The sequence below is a fragment of the Bidens hawaiensis genome, unplaced genomic scaffold (assembly GCF_021521415.1).
Source record: "Bidens hawaiensis isolate Kalapana, Puna unplaced genomic scaffold, B.hawaiensis_p1.1 tig00040103_1, whole genome shotgun sequence".
Classification (NCBI taxonomy): Eukaryota; Viridiplantae; Streptophyta; class Magnoliopsida; order Asterales; family Asteraceae; genus Bidens; species Bidens hawaiensis.
In genome coordinates, this window is record NW_027497073.1 from 210007 (window position 1) to 223588 (window position 13582).

At 31.8% G+C, this 13582-nt stretch overlaps 1 pseudogene; it reads left to right on the forward strand.

Moving 5' to 3' along the window:
• The first annotated feature begins 10662 nt into the window (after positions 1-10662).
• Positions 10663-13576, forward strand: LOC143591864 (cytochrome P450 87A3-like; annotated as a pseudogene).
• Positions 13577-13582: the final 6 nt, after the last annotated feature.

The window sequence follows — 13582 nt, forward strand, 5'->3', positions numbered from 1 at the left end:
GGGTATTGTCGAGATGTTACACGTCTGTCTCCCACGGTACAACATCCGAAGCAATTGGTACAGCCAGAGATGTCCACACGCCCGAGGTTACATCAGGTAAATTGTAGTGTTAGAACTTTTGAAAAAAAAAAGAATAAAAAGGTAGAGGAATCAAGTAGATAAACTCATCTATATAGGTTCCCAACATATGAGTCTTCAAAACTTTTCATCCATAACTCTTCGTACATGCATGTATTTTTTCATTGAATTTTCTAGCTTTCTCAAATGAGGCTCATAGCCATATATACAAGGGTCATAGATGATGATGAATTTCTATTGATTAGAAATAAATTAGAGTCATAAACTCTAATAAAATTAATCAATTTCATTAAGCAACTCTACTTAAGAGTTTCACCATATGAAAAGTCTAATAGTAATAATTTCATAAAATTAATTTCCATTCATTGATCTCTAATTTTTCCAACAAGAAACACTAGGCATATTATATTCATAAGTATCACCGATTGTATTAGCATAACCTGTATTACAAATGTAAATGTTAAAGTAACAAACTTGAATATATTCACAATGTAATGAATAACAGAATACATATTTGGGACGGCATCACCAACAAAACGATATGGCATGTAGTTATATGACTACCCATCATAACACATATATGGTGTTGCTTGATAAATCATGGAGTTTGTATTATTTGAAATATCAGATAATGGAACCCTTTGAATTTGAAGTGCATGTGACATATTGTGTTATTAAATATATACATAATAATATTAAAAAAAACACAATTAAAATAAAGATATATTATGGAATAGGATTATGCAATTTCAAATTGAAATGCATACCATTTAGATTGCAGTTGTTGTGAGAAGATATAGATCCTACTGGCTTTCGCTTCTTTAATGGTGCAGACATCTTTAACAAACAACAACTAAGTTTAAAAACTTTAAAAAAATGCTGATTTATTTATTTGGAATAATTTTTAAGTATGTAATATTAACTATAACTATACTGATATTAGAAATATATAGGGATTTAAAATCATAATAGGCGTCATAATGGGCTATTTGACATAGTATCAATTAATGTAAAATCAAACATATTGTTTTTTAAATAAACTTAACATGGTTAAAATATAAATACAATGAACGAAAAAACATTGAAGTCAAAATTAATAAACAAGGCAATATCAAGTTTTGATATATGTTATTTTTAAATATATGTACTTTATCTTCATTATAGAACATGATTTGAAAATAAAATATGCTATAAACAAAGTATTTATAAAACATCATGTCTAGTCGTTCATCAATTAACAAAATCATTAAAATTTAACGATACATAAACCAATTAACATGACATATAACATATAAGAATTATTTACCTTGTTCTCTGCAAAACCACAAGATGTAGGAAAAATACGTATAAATTGTGTGAATGAGGAACTGTATAAATATACAAATAACTAAATTGCTAAAATAAAGGCCATACTAAAATAGGGTATACAAAATCAGTTATAAATAATTAATTGTGGTCAAAATCGGTTTATAACCATTTGAAAGGAAACAGTTGGTTGTGGTCAATGATTATAATTCTAGAAAAAAACAGTAATTAGTGAATTATGTGGCAATTATATAAACGGAAGTTGCATTAGGTAGTAGCATAAGTGGATAGTCCAGAAAAAGGGCATGTGGATATATCGACTTTTTATTTATTTTTTAAATAATTTTTCTGATAAAGAATAACATATAAAAAGAATGAAAGAAAAAATTGAAAAATTTTTAAATTAAAAATATTTCTTTATTAGTTCTGAGTTCACTTTCTCAAAAGGAATTCTCTCTTGACAAGTGTGATAAGGATTTGTAGCATAAAAAACCCTTTAAAAAATTCAAGAAAAAAATTATAACTCAAAATATAAATACAAAAACAAAAGAAGGTAAAACCTAGTGATAAATATAAAAAGATAAATGCATCGTAAAATATAGCACAATGCCTAGCAAAATATAACACACTTTCAAGAGGAAAAAATGCACAATCAATGACGAATATAAACAAAAAACAAAATGATAAATATAAACAATGTTTTTTTCCTCAATATTGTTTTTTTTGAACGGTGAAGACGAGTGAAACATTTTAGTTTTTTTTATTTATTTTGTTTTTTTTTATATTTTGAGTTATGATTTTTTAATTAAATTTTTATTATTTTTAGGGGTATTTTTCAAGGCCACGAATCTTTCTCATTTTTGTCGCCGTTTGTATAATAATTTGGCCATATATGTGTGTATATATAGGATTATAAAGATTCTTAAAAATATAAATCTTAATTCAATTTGGTAAACACAACACCTAGTCTGTAAACAAGCATTTCTGCTCAATGAAAAATTCGTTTATGTTCGTTCATTTAATAAATGAATACACATAAAAATACATTTTTTTTATTTAATTAAGCGAAAGATACGACTCTTAAAAAAATTAAACTAACATGTACCAATGCCATGTTTATCTATTTTGGTTTGTTAAAACGTTCATTTAAATTTATTTATACCTGTTGATTCGTTTTAAGTATGCATTAGTTTATCTATCACTAGTATTAATTGAGAATTATTTTGATTTTATATTTTAAAACGCTCTATTTAAATATATTTGTTTAATTAAGGATGAAAAGCTTTACGTAATAAATATTCACGTTTACTTGTAATTCGTGTTGGTTTGTTTTATATTCGATCGTGCTCGTCTAAAATAGTAACGAACGAACACACGCGACCATGAACATGCTCATTTTCTTAAAGCGCATACAAAATTAAGTATTGGTATTCATTTGTCTGTTTGATTAAAACTAGACGAACAAACAAGAACAAGTCTCGTTCATATTCTTTACATGCCTAACAAAAAGAACGACGTCGTTTAAGTGTTGTCCTTTAAGAGGGTGTCATTTTTGTCAAGTATTACATGAAAATCTATAGCGTTCATAATGGCTTTTAAACTAAAAAATAATTAAAATGTTTGTTGCATGTCAGGGACATCAAGCCTAAAGCCATCCATTATGGTATTGCGGTATTTATAGATTTTATATTACATTAGACTATTAGGCGTGGATATCATTGTTGATGAAAGACTGATGTGGCCATTAGTCCCAACGGCAAACACCACCCACCCATGTTGGTGCTGCTCAACGGCAATAACATTGGGGGATTTTCCTCGACGTTTTCACCGTCCACAATCTATTTTTTCAAACAAAATTTCATTTTTTCAACCACTTTAAAAATATTATTATGTTATTTGAAAAGGGAGGAAAGCAATCTGAAGAGTATTTCCTTGATAGAGAGGAAGAGAGTGTGAAGTGAGGTCTAATGTGGCGTTGACGAGACACGATGGGGAGGGAAGTAAATTAGTGCCCGCACCCCATAGTCTAAAAACCAGGTATAGAATAGGTAGAATTTACGGATCATAAATGGTTTAAGTGGAGTCCCATGCAATACATTTGAAGTATGCAAACGGACTGAACGTTCATGAATTGTTTATGAGTTGTTTGGGGGAAGTTTGTTTTTTTAATAAAGGAACAAACATGAACAAACGTTTTGTTTGTTCATTTATGTCCATGAATGTCCTTTTATGTTTGTTCAGTTAGGTTCACTTAAATATGCCCTTATGTGATACAAAAATATGAGGTAGATTATGTTGCAAATGGCTTAAGGTAGTCATTAAATCTGTAGGTAATCAGTGACGGGTAAAAAAAAACTTTGATTTTTCGTATGCTCATCAAAGGGATTTGTTTTGGGTTTTCTTTTACATAATCCAAGGTTTTTGAGTAACTTTCTATAACTTTTCTTTAATAAACCACGAATATATTATATAAAGCACCGACTAGCAAGAAACTAGCTGGGTAAAAACAAGAAAGAAAAATTACATGAATATAAAAGGATTCTTCAACCACTCTAACCAAATAAAATAACGTAGTGTTTGTTATGGAGGAATGGAAGGTGGAATGTAATAAGCCATTCCAAAGGAACGGAAAAAAACATGTTTTGTTACCATGCATGAATGGAATGGATCATTCCAAATGGAATGAAAATCCTTCCATTTTTAGGATTTTCATTCCTTTGGGTACGAGTGTTTTTTTTTCATTCATTCAAGAAATGAAAAAGTCAAAAGTCAACATCATTATTACTATTATAAAATTATAATTATATTATTATTATTATTTTCTAATTATAGTTATTATATTACCATTATCGTTTTGTATATTATAATATAACTATTACTACATTATCAATATATTTTATTTATAAATTTGATGAGTTAACATTTCACAACGCATATTCAGTTTAACGATCTCGTTGCAGCACGAGGTCCTAAAAATACTTATTATGAATATTCATTTATTATTAATATTATTTATTTTTTTCTTATTATTACTAATAAAAATATTAATAACGATAAAGTGATTAATCATTCCATTCTTACATTGTAACCAAACATGACAATTGAATGGTAATGATCAATTTCATTCCTTTCTCCATTCCATTACCACGTCTATTCCATTCCCTCGTTTATTTCATTACTCCATACCCAACATACCCTAACTTTTTATTTAATATTCACGGCTTCAATTTGTTATTTTTCATATTACCTAAAGCATAAAGTCTAACAAGTTGACACTAACAACTTAAGCTACCTAAGAATTATACCAATAGTAAATTAATTACAAAAATTTTAATATAAAGGAAGGTTGACCTCATTGACTTGTAAAGTGTAAGGAACATCGACCCCTTTTTGATAATTTTGGGGCTGATCAAAATTGACTGGGTATGGGGAATAGAGAGGTGCACAAAAAAATACATGGTTTTGGACCAGACTTAAGAAATGGTTTCTACCTGTATCTGACCCATAGATACGACCTCATATTGAGTTTCTTCCTGGACCTGAATTCGAAACCGGATCCGACCCGGACTCGCTGGCACTGGTTCCACCCAGGAAACCCGAAAAAAAAGCCTCAAAAATCCGGTTAAATACCTTACTATACTCGCAACCGGTTTTGACTTTTGTTGACTATACTCGAAACCGGTTTCTACTCGGTTTCGGTTCATACAAAATACCTGGTTTGTGCACCTCTAATGAGGAATTAGGCGTAAAGATAATTTGCTTAATTTGAGCTAATTTAATTGGTAACGGGCCTATGTTAAGCTTACAATTTTTAATAGGAAAATTGGATTTTAATAATCCAAACTATTGTGTATTAGCCAACAATAATCTCAACTAACAATATGATTAGCAATAATCCCAACTTTCATTTTTGTTGTCAATAACAATCTTGATATAACAAAACGTTAACTCCGTTAAATTTTTGATGACATGGCTTGTGATGTGTCAATTACTCTATTTATTAATTAAAATTTATGATTAATAAAATGCCCACTTCATCTTCTTTCAACCTACAACCTCACCAAACCCTAACCTCATCACCACTCAACTTCTTTGTTATCCTCCATGGCAGCCACCTCCCCATCGCCGGAAACCACCATCACCGCCGCCCGAAACCACCATCACCACCGCCGGCGTTGGTTCTGTCACCGACGACCTGTATCCTTTCCTTCCCTTCCTCTTCTTCCGGCGTTGGTTCCGTCACCGTCTAATCAGAATCACTACCCGTCAAACACCGAAACGCTTACTCCTCGACTTCTAACGTGAGCAAGATTTCATTACAACTCCACAAATGTCACAAATTAAGTTCACAATAACAAAACAAATTGCATAATTTTAACCTTTGAACAATTGCTTTAGCAGACATGATAAACCCTCAGTAAAACTATTGGCTCTTTCGTTGGTGATGATTCGTAAGCTATAACCCGAATTACCCAAATCAAGAATTAACTATAAATAATAAGAATTTCATATATTGTAATGCGAATTAGTCAGAAGAGTATAATATAATGAATGAATCAAGACTAATAATTTAATTACTTATTACTTATAACCATAACATATACACACAAATCTTCATAACGATCAATTATTCTAATTAATTGCTATTATTATTATTATTATTAAAAGGCCTCTGGATTTAAGCATCAAAAGAAACGAATTGGGTAAAAGGCAAAAAATTAGGGTTTCAATAACATACTCAAAAGATTAGATTTGGATGAGGGTTAAGAGATTTTGACTTAAGGGTGGTTTCCGGCGGTGGTGATGGTGGTTCCGGCGATGGGGAGGTGGCTGCCATGGAGGATAACAAGAAGTTGGGTGGTGATGAGGTTAGAGTTTGGTGAGGTTATAGGTTGAAGAAGATGACGTGGGTATTTTATTAATCATAAATTTAATCAATAAATAGAGTAATTGACATATCACAAGCTATGTCATAAAAAATTTAACGAAGTTAACGTTTTGTTAGATCAGGATTGTTATTGACAACAAAACTGAAAGTTGAGATTATTGCTAGTCGCATTATTAGTTGAGATTATTGTTAGCTAATACTCAATGGTTTGGATTATTAAAATCCAATTTTCCTTAATAATATAGATTTCTTTAGTTAATTTAGCTGGCTTGATTGTTTATTTATTTTTTATGAGTCGAAAAGTATTAAATTAACTTTTCTTTTGCCACTCGTCACAAAGTTTTTAATGGGTGTTGTTTTAAAAAATATAGGGGGCTTCTCCGGTTTTTGTGATTCCTAAAATAGCCTTTTTTTTCTCAAAATAATTTAAGATTTGGACTAGCAAGATGCATTAGGAAAAAATAAAAATAATGAGGGAGCAGTACAAATTCTGAAGGAAAGTAACGTACCAGACGGGATACGAGAAAATAATGAAGGTAAAGTTCAAATTATTTTGTAATCTTGGAGCAAAAGTACAAATTTTTCCAAAACCTTTTCTTTTAAAAAACCGTCTTGAGAGACTGTTTTTTTATTTTCCTACCTTTCCCGTCCATATTTTCAAATTATTGGAAAAATATGTTTTTTTACAATTATACCCCTGAACCACCACCTTGAACCACCACCACCGTCACTACCACCGTCACTACCCCATCACCACACCGTCACTACCACCATAGCCGCCTCCGCCACCGCTGCAACAGTCTCTGCTATCAAACATACTGCAACAGATCTGTGGAATCTATAAACGGAAGTGGGGCCGACGGTGGCGGTGACAAAACGGATCTGCTAACAATATAACAAAAAATCTATAAACAATATAACAAAAAATCAATTGCTTTACACATCCCCATTGCTATACACCTTCACCAAGAACCCAGACACACTACTTTCTTGAAACTGGTTCTTTGAGCCAATTGACCATACAACTGGTGTGCATGCTTTGTGGGTGTAAAAAGATTCAAACTTGATACACTTTTTTTAATAATTAACCCAATTGGAGTGTGTTTAAGAAGGACTATGCAAACAAAAGTTAAAAAAACGAGATAAAGATACAAAGATTTGTGAGAATTTGATGAAAAAAGTAAATTGAAGGTAAACAGAGGAGGGTTAAAGCCCTTATCAAAATCAGAGCTTTATGCATTTTGGCTGATGCGTTTTGTTCATTTTGATGAGATGTGAAATGGGTTGTTTTTGAATCTTGGTCTTCAAATTGTAGGCTTGGTTTCTTGTGACACATTTACTAATAATATCATGTTTGGTTTCTTGCCCGGAATTCCAAACTCCGGCGACGGCGACCCTGCTGCATCCGCCGCCACCGCCGCTAATGGTTCCGACCTGGGTTTCAGTGAAGATGAGAAAGGAAGACCGGAAGACGGTGGCCGAAGCTCCGGCAACCGACGGCGTTGGTGATGGTTCAAGGTGGTGGTTCATGGTGGTGGTGGTGGTTCAGGGGTATAATATTAAAAAACATATTTTTCCAATAATTTAAAAATATGGACGGGAAAGGTTGGAAACATAAAAAAACAGTCTCTCAAGACGGTTTTTTAAAATAAAAAATTTTGAAAAAATATGGACTTTTGCTCCAAAATTACAAAATAATTTGAACTTTACCTTTATTATTTTCTCATATCCCGTTTGCTACGTTACTTTCCTTCAAAATTTGGACTGCTCCCTCTTTATTTTTATCTTTTTTATCAAAACGTCTTGCCAGTCCAAATTTTAAAAGATTTTGAAGAAAAAAAGGGCTATTTTGATAATCCTCTCTCTAAAAAGGGCTATTTTGGGAATTTTCACTAAATTATTATATCAAAATATATGTGAAATCTAGCTATATATTAAAACGACACAATTTTTCCACTTGTAATTCAATTAGACCCTCCACATAGGCTTCAAGTGTATAAGTTTTCATTTTTACAATTTTCCTTCATGAATAATAAAATGAAAAATATGTTATTGGTGAGAATTGAATTCAATACCTTACTTTTAAAATGCTTATGGCTTACCAACTCAAATAGGATTAATTGATGCTAGTCTTCACTTTTTCTTAATTAGTATAAATTCATAATCTTCCATTTTATTACTTTTAAAATGCAAATACAAATTATTCTTATTAATTTTTGTATTTTAATAAATTATTTATATCTTATGAATACATAAGATATGTTAATATGTATATTATTAAATTTAACTTTTTTAATTTACTTTTTAACAACTCATGTATCACACAGATTCTATCCTAGTTTGCTAATATATAATAATGGTTTTAAATTAATAGGCTTAAATGAATACATGCACTAATCATTCTACAAAATATATCTTGTAAAGATTTGTGTAGATTGTGTGATGTATTTAAGTCATAAATTTGAAAATGATTGTTGGGAGTGCAATCATAAATAAATTTATTTTTTTAATTTAAAAATATAAATTGAACAATTTGAAATTCTGGTTAAGGTGATAAATACGCTATTGGTATAACTATAAAATCTTAATAGCATTGTCAAGCCAATATCGTAGACATTAAATATTCAACATAAAGTTATATGATATCTTATGTTTATTTTTCCAATTAATTTGTTAATCGATTATAATTATTCTTTAATCATTTTATAGTCGTTGACATAATGTATAACATATATTTATTTATTTATTTATTTATTTATTTGTGGTTGCGCTCAATGTTTCAAGTTGAGAGAAATACAAGATAATTTGGTTACATGATGACTTTATGTAACATGTATCACACTATTAATAAAGGAAAATGTACAGATGCTGATATGTAAAGTAACCAAATGTTTGGTGATTTGTTCATGAAACTTTTTTCTGAAACTTTATTTATTTAATAATAAATTAATTAACAAGAACATATACACATACTCCGTTTATTTAATTACCTCACTAAATGTTCATATATATTTGTTAATTTGAGTTTGTTTAGACATATTTTACTAGTTAGTTGTAATACTATTTGGCCCATCATGCATCAAGACATCAACAAGGCCAATCAAATTTTGGAATCAAACCATAGGTAAGCGGATGACAAACAGACAAACTAACAATGACACTTTTACTTTATTTTAACTCGTCTACCTTTGTTTAGAAGTGGTCTAGAGACCTGGGAGATCAAGCCATCTTCAATAATGTAGGTATTGTAAATTTGATTGTGTAATTCAAAAGAAACCAAGAACATGTATGAATGTACTTAGTGCCGGCTCAAGTGCTTTAGTGACCTAAGCAAAGACTTAAAGCCACACATTTATTAAGGCCTCCTGTTTTTAAAATAAAATTTATATATTACATTGTTAATTAATAATAGTATATCAATGCATCCTTTTTTTACCATATAAATGGCTCATTGTCCATCTACATATTAGGTTTAGAATTAAGTTGAAAAACTAAAGCGACTTGCCGACTTCAACACGTAGAAATTGATTATGATTATTTTTTAAACAATTTGTATCAAATAAAGCTAGAAAGCTAAATTTTATGTAAACATATTTTTTTTACAGACAAAGATACGACTTAAAAAATATTCCATAAACTATAAACATTTTAGTTTATATTGTCGGTCTCAAGCCCTAGTAAAGGAGGAGGGTTTATATGACTTTTTTTTTGAAAAGTCTCCTGACTTGATAGTTAGCTTGAGGTCTCCAAAAACCTTAGCCTATTGAGATTCGTACAATAAGATTAGTCTAAAGATCTTTCTTATATAAGAGATCGGGGGGGGGGGGGGACCAACACAACAAAACGTTTCGTGTAAGAGTATGATAGTTGGAAATTACAACCGACGACTGAGGAAGAGTATACAAGTTTCCACTTACGCACAGTTGCAACTTGCAACTGAAAATTGAGTAGCACTGAACTGGTCATGATCAGTTCCCATTGACGACTATTTTCCATGTAACTTTTTTCACCAGTAATACAGATCCAAAACTAATTTTAGTGTATCATTAATGCGAAAAATGACCAGGCTTATTTAGTAATATATAAGTCATAAGTGATATATTTTTACTGAAAGGGAGATGAGCTGAGAAACTTTCTAGCATTTTACACAGTGGAGATGTTGCGTGCCACTCTATCAGGCTATCAACATTATTTAGTACTATATATTTTTTTGTAATTTTTTAAATGCGCGTTAACCATGTTTTTAATTCTGTAAAATAACGTTTAGATTTCTTTTATTCTATTTCATTTCCTTACTCCATCTCATCTGTGCGTTATGCCTATATAACTTTCTTACGTCTCTTGTTTCCTCAACCAGATCCGCCCCTGATCGACTTTCAAACAAATTAAAAATGTGGCATTTTAGTCTGTGCGTAGTTTTAGCTCTAGCGGTAGTCGTTACACATTCGGTTTATAGGTGGAGGAACCCAAAATGTAGTGGCAAACTTCCTCCAGGTTCAATGGGTTGGCCCCTACTCGGAGAAACTATACAGTTCTTCGCCCCTAACCGTACTTGAGACGTCACACCCTTTGTCAAAGAGAGAATGAAAAGGTGAATTATTATATATTTATAGTGTTTCCTATCACATCGTCATGAATCTAGGGGGGGGGGGGGGGGGGGGGTCAATCGTGTCGGGTTCAATTATGTAACCCAAACACGACCCATAAGTTATGGTCAACCTGAACACGGCCCGTTTAAACCCAAATTTATGCTTCGAGCTCATTCAATCCCAAGATAAATCAGTTAAGACATTTTCTTCATATTAATAAATGAGAGTTTCATTTTGTCTAAAGGAAACAGATAAAAATTACAAGGATGCTATCTTACTTAATTTTTGAAATTAGAGTTATATCTGTTTAAATGATTTTTTTTTTTGAACACCTAATTGTTCTTTCCACCTATTTCACCTTATGTCTCAAGTGAGACCAGAATCTACAATCATTTGGTTGTTAGGCATACACCTTTGCCACTAGACCAAACTAGTGGTTGTAAAAATTTTTATTTTGGCCCAAAACGTGCATGCAAAAACTTTGGAAAGGAAAATAAAATAAGAACTTTCAGTAATGAATCAATACATTTATGGTAAACTGAAAAATATTTGAAGAAAAAATAAAAGTTTTGGTAATAAAACAAAAATTTCTCATAAAAATAAATGTTTTTGAAACCTAAACGGGTTAACTGGTCAACCCGAACATGATCCGTTTCTTAGATGGTTATGCCGGCCAACCAAAAACCTGATTATTTTTCTGTTGTGTTTCGGCTGTTCATGAAATTGCCGCCCCTAAATTCATGACCAATCTTTGATTTTCATGTAAATTCTTTGATTGTGTCATTCTTTGTTATATTTCAGATATGGGTCGATATTCCGAACAAGTTTTGTTGGGCTGCCAGTTATAGTCTCAACAGATCCAGATCTTAATCATATGGTGTTCCAACAAGAGGGTCAGTTGTTCCAAAGTTGGTACCCATATAGTTTGAGACAAATATATGGGAAGCAGAATGTAAGTACTTTGCATGGGTACCTACATAAGCATCTCAAAAACATGGTGTTAAATCTGTTTGGTCATGGAAGCCTTAAAAATATGCTTTCTGATATTGAAAGTGTAGCAACAAGAAACATAGAGGCGTGGGCTCGCCAAGAAACGGTGGAATTACAGGGAGCAACTGCGGATGTAAGCGGTTAAAAACTGTTTAATTATAACATTGTGAATATACTCAGATTCTTATGATATCTTTTGGTGGTGTTCAACAGATGGTATTTGGTCTCACTGCGAAAAAGTTGATAAGTTATGATTTAGAGAAATCGTCCGAGAATCTAAGGGAGAACTTTGATGCTTTTCTAGAGGGCCTACTTTCGGTTCCTGTGGCGATTCCTGGAACAGCTTACTACAAGTGTCTACAGGTACCTAAATATTGAGGGATAATGACCAAAATGTCTATTTGACTAGTCAACATCAGGAGAATCTCCATTTAACCAACCTTTTACCAAAATGCCCATTCTAAATCATATTGACCCACTAACTTTTAATTACTAACTCAACGGGATTTTAACCAACCAGATTCTACCTCTTGTTACCCCGTCGGTTCAATAAGATTTTTTTGGAGTCCGACGAGATTATTTTTTGGCTTCCGACGAGATTATTTTGGACAAGTGGCAGAATCTGGTTGGTAAAAAATCCTGTGGAGTTAATGATTATAAACTAGCGGGTTGACGGGCTTAGCATGAACATTTTGGGAAGAGGTTGGTCAAATGGACATTCTCTTGATGTCGATTAGTCAACTGGACATTTTGGTCATTATTTAATATAATTATAGAATCATGACATAAAATGCTGTGTTCTTGATCAAAAGCATATATATATACATGCTCAAAATTGCTGATAAAGTTCAAACTATATCAATTAGGGAAGGAAGAAGGTGATGAGGATGCTTAAGAAAATGTTAGAGGAAAGAAAGAGGAAGCCTAATAAGGTCAACACTGATTTCTTTGACCATGTTCTTGAAGAACTGAAGCAGGCTGATACAATCCTTACAGAAGAAATTGCATTGGACTTGATGTTTGTGCTTTTGTTTACAAGCTTTGAAACAGCTGCCATGGGGTTATTAGTAGCCATCAAGCTTCTCACGGACAATCCTCGAGCATTGAAGGAATTAACAGTACGTATATAATCGAAATTTGAACTAGTAGTTAAGTTCTTATTAGCTAGAATGGATGGATAGTGTTTTGTTTTTGTACTCTTTTGGTGACTTTTAACCATTTTGACTCGTTTCGTTTTCAATTAATGTTTTGATTTTACATGTTTGATCCTGACATACAAATTACTACATGTGCATAACATACGCTTTTTATTTGGTACAGGAAGAACATGAGAAAATCCTAAAAGAGCGGGATAACCTGAAGGCTGGACTTACGTGGGAAGAATATAAGTCAATGACATTCACTTTTCAGGTGTGTTTGCTTAACCTTAGTATCACAGTTAGTGATAAGCCTATCTAGAAGAATTAACTCCAAGGTATTCTGTTACATGAACCAACTACATTGTATTACATTTCAGATTATAAATGAGACAGTAAGGCTGGCAAATATAGTTCCCGCAATATTCAGGAAAGCACTAACAGATATCAAAATCAAAGGTAAATAAATATTCACTAAAATTCATAGAGGAAATAATATGCATCTTTATCATACGGAAATTGCGCTTGATGCAGACTACACTATTCCATCAGGCTGGGTTGTAATGGTAAGTCTGTCAGCTGTCCATTTAGACCCT